Below are 10039 nucleotides of genomic sequence, written 5' to 3' on the forward strand. Positions count from 1 at the left end.
TATTTTAAATAGGATTTTAGAATAAACTAACATGTACTGTAGTCAGTCTTTAATACGGTAACCATATCCATCGTTTAAAAAAGTATATTCGAAATATGTAACAAAATTAAACATATATGTTAACTGTTACACAACGAGTATGGCTTCTTCTGGTAAAAATCCTTGATTAACAAGTGAAATTAAATCAGCTTCGAACAAGAAGCATCAGTTTCATAATGAAGTCGCATGAACATGAAAACAAGACGTTTCCAACGAACTGGTAAAATACAGACTTATAGAAGATTTAATTAACTCTTTCCTTTAACAAAATAGTTACATATACCACCTTTCACAGTTTCACATGCATGTACACACCTCGCCAAAAAGGCTCAGAATTTCTTTTACAGCGTAAGTGCCAGGAAAAACAGCAAATCTGCGCACGAAGAATGAAATATGAAAGTGATAAAAGTAACAATGATGTAAAGGGCAAAAAGAGTTTCTAAAAGTTGTGCATACTAAATATAAGTTCAGTGGGAACTCTCTTTGATAGTACGATCACTGGCTACTTTATGAACTTTGCCTGATTTCAGTTAAACCACTTTTCATCATCATATCACCTTGAACTCCCCTGGATAAAAGAAAATGTCTTATTTGATTATATCCCAGGTATTTTCAGAGACTCACGATGAAAAATGGGAAGGACATGTCAAAATACTAAACCAGATTGAGATTCATTCCTTGTGATAACTGAGTGACATGACTGAATACACCTCTGTGTTCTTTGAATCACTTTTGAAAAATTTTAGCACAGTCGATGGTTGAATGGTTTTTCAGTTATGGGATGGTCGTGACCATCAAGAATGCATAGACACAATGCGGATGCTATTGGTCTTTCTAAAGGAGGTAAATGAATCACTATTAGCTTCAGTATAGCTTATAATGTTTGAAAAATGGAAGCAAATTCAAGGTGAAGAGTTTTTGTACATTTTATTTACTATTTTTCAAGAGTGTTAGTCTTAATAATGTCCTTTGCAGAATACAAATAGATATTATTGAATATTGACTATTGTCGATGGAATCAGCCAGTTGAGACACAGTCTGATATCTGATACATCTGGTGTTGCAACTTTTCTCCCACAGTTTTTATACGAAATTTAGTGTTACTCTTCGTCCTAAAGTGCTCAGTGCAAAGGGTGCACCACTCGGAATCCATAGATGGCACAGTCGAATCCCGTCAGCGATCATTTCCTCTCTTTCAATTGTTTGGGCATTGTGGTGTGAGAATAAATCCAACTATTCCATAGTAGAGAATAGCCCAAGGGTTGAAGAAGCTGCTTTCCTTCCCTCTCGTTTTTGTTTCAATGGTTTTGTGCAAAATATAACAAAGAAGCAAACTTTTCAATATTTTATGTAACCTCTTTGTACGTCTCCAAGTCTATACTTAAATTTGACAGCCAGCCTATAGTTGAGTCATTCAGTTCTCCTATACATAAACATGTTATAAATTTTTGAGAGTCTTTTGCTTTAACCCAATAAATGCAAAATTACCTTTATTTTAACCCATTGACAGCTACGATATTTAACCTGATATCAGATTAATACTTCGTTATTTATTCAAGCTTCATGGGCATTCCGATAAAAATAAACTAGTATTTTAAATTTTTTAAACTCATATATATATATATATTATTGTCACCATAACTAATTAATTGTAATGTTATCTTACTTCTTTTCATTCTCTTGTAGTATTTGGTAATGATTTATTTTAGGGCAAAGCCAATTTGGGCTATCTGTTTTGTGAAACGTGAATAATTGGACACTGGCTTATAGAGATTGAATTCTGTAAAGTCACCGCTGTCTTAGTAATGATCTAAATTTACTTTTCTTTGCCCATAGCCCAAGTTTTGTTTCCATTACGTAACATGATCGTTTTCTATTTTGGGATTGAGAAATTCATTGTAATTATTCAACTGTTACATTTAACTAAGCTAGAAATTTATTTTTATTATTTTGGCATCATATTTAATGAGAACTACAATGGTTCAGCAGTAACCTTGGGGACTTTTAATACTAAAATTCAAGTTTTAGAACCTTGTATAGTTTTGCATTTAACAAATATATGGATGAGAGGGAAACAAGGACAAAGTTACTGTAGCTCAACATTGTTTTTTACTTACACATGTAATTGTCCCCTGGTGAGTCAGTGGTCCGTTTATAGACTCACAGCTCCAAGACTTAGTGGACAGAGTGTTTTTTGATAGCCCTTTATGTGGCTTTGGTTAAAAACAAAACTACTAACTTAACCTCTCACATAAAGTTATATAATCTTACGTATGAAAAGATAAAGATCATAAGATTTTTTTTTCTTTTCTTCACCTTTTCTCAAGGGTGATATTTAAGTAGGACGTTGTAGGTTTGAACATCCACATCTAGCTCTCTTACTTTCATTTATGTTTGTTATTTTACTTGTATTATTATTGCTTTCTTTATTACATGTGAGACTTTGTAAACGAAAGTTAACATTGATACTCGGTGTATCTCCTCCGCAATATGGGTTCGACTTTCTCAGTCAAATACAAAACCCAGGGCACATCTTACACGTCACATTACAGCCTGTGCTATGACGATTTTGTTTTGTTGTACAGCCTGTTGGTTAAGTGTCATTTGTGTATATATATGTGTGTGTTTGAGTGCGTGCATATAATTTGTTAAACAATTAAAACCAAACAATTTACGATCAACTCACGTTATAATTAATATCTTATAAATAATACTATTCCTAGTATATATCTACAATGAAGTAATTGTGATACTAATACCTTAGAAATTTAAGGGATATCCCTCCCAATATATAATCACAGCTTTCATATCGAAAACCTGACCACGAGAAACAAAATGAATGAAACAACTCAGAGGTACAAAGTCACATGCTTTAAGCTATGGTGTCTTGTGTTTTGCTACCATTCCCTGTCTATAGCCAATCGTTGGAAAATATCTGTCTCTGGAATTATTAGAGGTAATTAATACGTAAACTTAGCAGCCTATAAGATATCACAAGACATAGTAATGTACAATGTAGTCGAGTAACCACTCATGACTTTATTCCCATGTCTTCACTTTTATATATTATTCACCATAATAATAACATGACTAGTAGAGTAAAAAATATTCAATGAAAATAATAACTTTCACCCTTAATATATAATATTATTGTATATTTGAAACTTAGATATCATCCAGGCAAGCTGGTATATAACCAGTAACTTGGCGGTAGTCTTTTTAGACACGGTGTCTTGTAAGGAATGTCTTTATAAAAGCAGAGTTAATAATTTCTTTTAGTAGCTTGTTATAATTACTTTGAAACAATCTGAATATCTTTCTATTTTCCCTTTTTCATATCGGATAGATATTATTTTTTCAGTTAGTAAATTAACATTACTAAAAATGACATATTCTTTTAATTGGTTTGTTTGTTTTGGAATTTCGCACAAAGCTACTCGAGGGCTATCTGTGCTAGCCGTCCCTAATTTAGTAGTGTAAGACTAGAGGGAAGGGAGCTAGTCATCACCACCCACCGCCAACTCTTGGGCTACTCTTTTACCAACGAATAGTGGGATTGACCGTCACGTTATAACGCCCCCACTGCTGAAAGAGCGAGCATGTTTGGCGCGACCGGAATGCGAACCCGCGACTCTCAGATTACAAGTCGCACGCCTTAACACGGTTGGCCATGCCGGGCCCCTTTTAATTGGAAAATAACTACGCCATTTAAAAATTTATCTTAGGATTGTAGGCTAAGGATAGAGAAAATAAGCTCTCGTCCTTGATCAAAGATTGTTCGTCGTACATTTCTTTCCTAAAATAAAATACCTAGATCTAAGTGTAATTTTTATTATCATTATTGTTTTTTCTCTATCTATTCTAATTTTAGGGTAAACTGTATAAAAGTCAAAGCCTCTCAGAAGAACAGTAATATGTCTGGGTGGTGAGCAGAGCAAAGATAGCCCATTGTGTAGCTTTGTGCTTGACTACAAACAAACAAGAAAAGACAGTGTGTGTACTATTTATAAAACTTGAATTATCAATGTATTTAAATGTATGTTTATAAATAATATTGTTAGAATATTGTTGCAAATTTTTTGTCATAGAGGAAAAAGTCTAAATTAGCTACACTTGAAATTACAAGTATATCTGTAATTTGTTTATTTACTTGTAAATTTAAATTAATTAATATAATTATTATATATTAAAAAAACTGGGCTCGGCATGGCCAGATAATTCGTACACTCGACTTGTAATTTGAGGGTCGCGGGTTCAAATCCCTGTCACAACAAACATGGTCGCCATTTCAGCCGTGGGAGCGTTATAATGTCACGGTCAATCCCACTGTTCGTTGGTAAAATAGTAGCCCAAGAGTTGGTGGTGGGTGGTGATTACTAGGTGCCTTCTTTCTAGTCTTACACTATTAAATTAGGGACATGTAGCTTTGCACAAATTTCAAAAGGAAACAAACGAGCACAAAATTAAATATTCTTATGTAGTAACAACAAACTGATCTGGTAAATGGCTTAACTGTATGTTTAAAAGCATAGAATGCAATTGTTATTTGATCATTTTCAAGAATAAACGATTTTAGTTTTTATTTCATAGCATTAAGTAATTAACATATCAATAATTTAATTTTATTTGTTTTTAAATAGGCCATTCCTACGTATCTATGTTAAATCTGAAGGCCTAGCTCGAAGCTGATTGTGTAGCTTAAGAGAAACTGAACAAATTTTCAATGTATTTATTATTTCTGTTTTACTAATTGTTTAATTACTCTAATTTTTTGCCTTTTTATGTCCCGTGGGTGCTGTTTTAACGCCTGTGTTTATGTTTGAGCCAAGTCCATGTGTAAGAGTACAACGAGAAACTAATTATATTAAATGTATATATCTTACAACAAAATTCCTACTATATACTTATCATAGACTAAGATAATGAAATCATAAAGTTTTCTGTAAGTGTATCTGAAGCCTTTTATCCTACAATATGTATGTTTTATTTTTTTCACGATTTGTTCATGCATAAAATAAATATGAAAGGAAAGCATATTCATACTTGAGAAGAGTGAAGGAGACAGGAAGTACCTGTATATGCAATTATACCTGATTTGTGCAGAAATGTTAATTTCCTTGACGGTTTTATAGGAATCGAAGTATCCAGTAAAAGGTTTTTTACTAAAGATAAATTAGGTTTTGTTCGTCGTCTCACTTCCTGTAGAAGAGAAGTACATCATGTTTAGTCATACAATGTACGTACTCTAATGTACTACAGCTGTTCCTTTATGACAGAAAATAAAATTTGTCCCTCCATGTAACAAGGTTTTTGTCGCAAAAGTTATTTTTAATAGAGACCCATCCTACTGTAACCAGTAAAAAAAATGTTATTTTAAATATGAAAAAAATCAAGCTTTTTTGGATAGAATGTTCTTCAAGGAAATAAGCAGTGAATTTTAAATTACCGTATATTTTAGAACGCCATGAATTCACTAAATGCAATTAATATGTCAGTTGCAAAGAAATTACATTAATAATTTCAGCCAAAGGAACTGAGTGTCCTAATATTCAAAGTGACCAGAGTAAGGGTTAGACTTAATCAGTTTGACTAAAAAGAACCACATTTGGAAAAAATAGAGATATTTAATTGAAAAAAAGGTCACCGTTGCATTAATAGTCTCTTTATCTACGAAGCAATCTTTTGATCGAAAAACTTGTAGAGGGAAAAAATAGTTTATGAATGAGCCCGATTGTATTTAGTTTTTCAAATGCCAGTACTCAAGACGTCATCCTTGGTAAGTATAATACTCTGATAATATGGGGATTACACTTTCAAACTATGTCATATCTCATCACCTAAATCGAAAGTCGATGATATAATCATTAGTTTAATGTATAACTTAGGATTACATAGAATGATTTGTTTGTTTGCAGTTAACTACATAATGGACAATCTTTGCTGCGCCACTAAGGAAGAGTGGAGAAGTTCTTGGAATGAAGAAAACAGATGAGTGAGTAGTAGTTTTCAGCAGGTAACAACTCTTCTCACTGTGATTTTATTCCGACTATCTACTGTGTTGATCACGAAGAGTCGAATCCCGGTGTTTAGCGTTTAAATCCATACATATATGTACAGTTGAGATCGGGTATTTTATCGAAAAAACGATTTGTTACATGTAACTCAAAAGAAGCAAGGTTTCGAAGGTTTCAGATAAAAAAATTTATTCCAAAACTTTATATTTTCTAGCTTTCAATATTGGATAGTTGATGAAGGTTGTCTGCAAGTGAAAATAATATTTTGACAAGTTACTCGTAATTGAACTGATTAAAGAGTTTTCTTTAGTAGTTATTCGAAACTGGAGAAAAGCAGAATAATTTTACAGTAAACTGGATGAGTGCAAATTTTCTTGCATACACCTATTCAAACTATAAAGTGAAATTCTCTTGAACAGAGGAACTTGTACTTTCAGCAACATTAGAAGCACGACAAAGAACAATCAACCAAAATCATGCAATTTCAAATGAAAAACCAACCAAATCCAAACAATTCCAATCTGCTTAGTATTTTGGTAAGCAAACAGGTGAACTTTATGCATCTTAGAACGGCTTGTATGGGTATTAATACTTTTACTAATAAAGCAGAGAACAAGGTTTCGGTCTTTCTAAGTCATCTTTAGGTTAACAGTGAAGAATAAAACTACTCTCTAATTTTGTGAAGATAAAACTATCCAAGAATTTTAACTAGTGTACAAACATTATCCATAATTTACTGAACAAAACTACTAAAAGCTATGTTAAACTCGAAATATAAAGAACTAAATGATTTGTAGAAACAATGTTAATTTTCAGGTTAACCTAGGAAGGTCGAAACGTTGTCATCTTTGTTATTAGTAAAAGTGTTATTACCCATACCACCCGTTTTGAGATACATTTTTATATCAAGTGGGTTTCTTGTCATCAAGAAAGACCAACATTACACGAGAATAAAATTCTAGTAATTCCTTATCCTCACATATCTGAGAATTAAAACATAATAACAACTATTGGCTTTCTCTTCCGTCACGACTCTCTCGAAACAGTTGTGAAACACAATATTTCAGCATAATGTTTTCCCACTTTTCACGTACCTTAATTAGTGAAACTTTCAACACAATGAATAGGTCTTTGGAACTCGTGCAAATAAACACACACCAAGATGGCTCAATGGTTAGTCTGTGGCCTTATGATACTAAAATCGAGATTTGCGCCTAATAGCAACCAAACAAATAAAAGGCTTGTGAAAAATAATATTTCAGAATTTCTTACGTTTTAAAAAAAAAAACACTTAATTTTCTTAAATTAATGTCGCTTTATTTTGAGAATACATAGAAAACTTGGGGTAATTTGTATAGATTAATATTTTTTTATGAAACCACTAACGTTAAGGTAAACTTAGATACTGTTTATGCTGTTATTATAGTTATGAGGTAGTGTTTTTTAATATCTTACATAAAGAAGCACATTTTAATCTCCATTTATTAAAATGTAATCTCTCTTATACCTTTAAATGTAATATCCGTTATACCTTTAAAAATGAAAGAAAATAAAGCAAGTATTACAGTATGTAGTTTTTAAAAGCGCTCTGTAAGCCCTTATGAAATATTGTAGATTGTATTTTTTTCCAAAGTGGATACAGCATAACGACAAAAGTAGAGTAGCGATTACTAGTATTGAGATAACTGAGATAGTTTATCTTAAGACATATATATATATATATATACTGTCAAATACGTTAAAAATAAAAAAGTAGAAAAATGCGAAGAGAGAAAAAACATTAAAATACAGTTTTTTTTTATACTGCGCTACCAGTTGTTGTGAGGGCCTTACCTTGTTAATAACTTATCACATGATTAGATATTGATTTGTTTCCATCACTACTAGTAGCTAACTTATAAGTACTATTATATCATGTGTTTAATTTAGGTACAGGTATGAACTTTGTTTCAATCTATCATGATTTTGTTTCAGTTATTTTTGTTTATGTTACATTTAGTGTTACCATGTTCTCAATTATAGGCATAACTGCTAAATAGTAGCTATATATTTGTTGTACAGATTAAATTACTACTAAACTCGCTGTATGTAAAGAAGTAAGACATCGTTCACTATATGTCTAATGTAAGGGTTTGGGTTTAATGCCTGTGTATTATTTGTTTTTCGTTTCGCTATTTTGTTTTGTTTATTTCTGCGAGATATTCCAATTTAAACTGCGTTTAAAAAATTGAACTTCAGCTTAGAACTGGTTTATGAATTAGTATAACGAATAAATTTATTCATAATAAAAACAGATTTTACAGAAGGGAATTAACTGAGAATTTACTATTATTACGAGCGCTGAAAACCACAGCATCATATTTATTTTCATATATTTATTTCAAATGAAATGTGACACTTGTGATTGATGTTGCTACTTTTCCTCGTGTTCCTTATGAACTGACTTAAAAGCAAGTTTAATGTCACCTTTGACAGACAAAAATATGTTTATTAGTTTGTTTTTTATACTGACTCATATCAACTGTATAACATATTGAAAATGGATTAGAACACCAAACATAATTAGTAAGGACAATTAAGTTATCTTGAAACTACTAAGAAAGCTACAAGAGAAAAGCTTTGTAAGATTTCAAAATTGGTTTTGTTTCGTTACAGGTACATCAGAGTCTTAAGCAACATTTATTTTAACTCTTTCAATACTCCTACCCTTCACACTTCGACTGGAATCAAGTTAAGTCAAGGTTCATAAATAGTTTTAGGTCGAACAACCTTATATCTAATATACAACGCTGAAGCTTTTCCTTTACAAATTATGGGCATAATACATCACGAAACGAAAGACGCACATCTTTATATGTTAATGTTTGTATGTCGTATCTTGCTGGAGTAGCTATTTATCACGCAAATGTAATGGTAAAGTATATTCGAATTGTTATTAAGTAATGTCACCCAAACACTCCTCACTTCAGTATTATGAAAATCGCGTATTTGAAGATTAGCCATGTGGTATGAAACGCAAACAGCTGGTTATTAAGTGCATACTTGATATATAGAATTGACTTATATAATATTGTCTGTGTTGACATTTTGAAGTGAATTATAAAGATCAAGTGCTCTAAACAGGCTATTCCTCAAAGACATTTTGAAGTTTCTCTTATGCGGAGATCCACCAAAAAAACAGGAGCCGCTCAGTAAGAGCAAGCTGTTGTTAACTGACTACGTGTAAGTCTCTTAATATCATTAACAGAATGTGCAGCAACCTGCAAAAAACATGTTCAGACACCTAAAAAAGGCAGATTATCTACAACACAAGAACATCACACAATTTCGTCGATTATGGCTAGCCACGAACAAGTGTTTTGTTCTGAGACTGAATTAGGTATTTGCTGCCGCAAATGGACGTCGTGTCAGTATACAATTAGAAATAGAATTTACAAGGTCGATCAATGTACCAGTAGCACCGGAAGGCTCGTTCATCTAATATTAAGACAAACACTCTAAATAAGTCCTGAGAGCTAAGGGCATATTGATGAGCAATATTATTTAAAAAACTTTATTTGTGCTTTGAGGTGGAACCAGATAATAGATGCACATATTAAATGAAGTGAAGCTGAAACCCTACTCAACCATATTTTCTTAAATAAATAAGGCACTATTGGTAGGGAAGTAAAATACGATGGAACAGAAATAAGCAGTAATTAATATTCTGATCACTGTACTTACATCACAATTAAAAAACAACTCAGTAAACAGTGTAGTTAATTAAATATATTTTTCATACATTACTACTTGCAAAAATTAATGGATAGGGTAAAGGCGCCCGACTATGAATCTGAGGTTCCGTGGATTGCATTCTATTATCTCAAAAGAGAAAACAAATCGTGCTCCAGAATTTCGGTCCGTAGGTGACAGTCAAATCACACTATTTAATTGGAGCAGTCTAAGAGTTAGGTGGTGATGAATAATTCATTTCTCTCTAGCGCAGA

Source organism: Tachypleus tridentatus, chromosome 12 (genome assembly GCF_004210375.1).
Source record: "Tachypleus tridentatus isolate NWPU-2018 chromosome 12, ASM421037v1, whole genome shotgun sequence".
NCBI lineage: Eukaryota > Metazoa > Arthropoda > Merostomata > Xiphosura > Limulidae > Tachypleus > Tachypleus tridentatus.